At 34.7% G+C, this 1,433-nt stretch overlaps 1 non-coding gene across 1 annotated transcript; it reads right to left on the bottom strand.

Moving 5' to 3' along the window:
- Positions 1–764: 764 nt before the first annotated feature.
- On the bottom strand, positions 765–871 carry LOC128573283 (U6 spliceosomal RNA). Its single transcript, XR_008376426.1, has one exon. It is a non-coding gene; the product is annotated as a U6 spliceosomal RNA (small nuclear RNA).
- Between the last annotated feature and the right edge of the window lie 562 nt (positions 872–1,433).

The raw sequence follows: 1,433 nt of genomic DNA, 5'->3' as shown, positions 1-1,433 counted from the left end.
CTTGGCATAGAGTTTCTGGTAGTATTCAGATCAGTTGTTATTTCCCCTTTATCATTTGTGTTTGAGGTTACTAGAGATATTACTTTTCTATTTCTAGTTAGTCTGGCCAAAGGTTTATCTATTTTATTTATTTTTTGAAAAATCCAACTCCTAGTTTCATTAATTTTTTGAATGATTCTTTTGTTTTCAGTTTCATTGATCTCTGATTTAATTTTGGATGTTTCTTTTCTTCTGGTGGGTCTAGACTGTTCTTCTTTTTCCAATCCATAAGATGGCTTGTGAGTTTGTTGATGCGCTCTCTTTCTGTTTTTCTAATGTAGGCATCTACAGCAATGAATTTTCCTCTCACAACTGCTTTTGCAGTATCTCACAGGTTTTGGTAGCTCGTGTCTTCATTGTTGTTATGCTAAAGGAAGTTAATGATTTCCTTTTTTATTTCTTCCTGCACCCAACTGTCATTCAGCATAAGGTTGTTTAATTTCCATGCCTTTGTGTGGGGTTGAATGTTTTTGTTGAAGTTGAGTTCCACATATAGTACCTGTGGTTTGAGAAGATACAAGGTAAATTTCAATTCTTTTGATTCTGTTGAGGTTTGTTTTGTGTCCTAGGATATGATCAATTTTGGAGAATGTTCCATGGGGCAATGAGAAAAATGTATATTCTTTATCCTTGGGACGGAGTATTCCATATGCATCTATCAAGTACAGTTGTTCTAGGGTCTCATTTAAGTCTCTTATATCTTTGTTTAATTTCTTTTTTTTTTTTTAAATATGGAAAGCTTCACGAATTTGCATGTCATCCTTGTGCAGGGGCCATGCTAATCTTCTCTGTATCGTTCCAATTCTAGTATATGTGCTGCCGAAGCGAGCACTCTTTGTTTAATTTCTGTTTGGAGGATCTGTCCATTTCTGTAAGAGGAATATTAAAGTCCCCTGTTATTATGGTGTTATAGGATACCGTATTGCTCAGACTAAGTAAGGTCTGTTTCCAGAATCTGGGAGTATTTAAGTTGGGTGCATAAATATTTAGAATTGAAATGTCTTCTTGTTGTATTTTTCCCTTGACCAATAGGAGGTGACCATCTTTGTCTTTTTTGACTTTACTTGCTTTAAATCCACATGTATCTAAAAATAAAATTGCAATCCCTCTTTTCTTCTGAATTCTATTTGCCTGAATAATTATCTTCCAACCCTGAACTCAGAGTTTTAATTTGCCTTTTGAAGCTAGGTGTGTTTCCTGAAGACAGCAGGTGCATGGCTTGTGCTTTTTAACAGTCAGCCAATCTATGCCTCTTCAGTGGGGAATTCAAACCATTAACATTTATTGAAATAATTGATAAGTGTGGTAGTGTTCTATTTGTCTTATTTTGTGAGAGTCCATTGCTTAGTTTTATCATTGCATCATTGTGGAAGTTATGTTCTGTCCTTTAATTT

The sequence above is a fragment of the Nycticebus coucang genome, chromosome 20 (assembly GCF_027406575.1).
Source record: "Nycticebus coucang isolate mNycCou1 chromosome 20, mNycCou1.pri, whole genome shotgun sequence".
NCBI lineage: Eukaryota > Metazoa > Chordata > Mammalia > Primates > Lorisidae > Nycticebus > Nycticebus coucang.
This window is presented reverse-complemented; position numbering and strand designations above follow the sequence as displayed.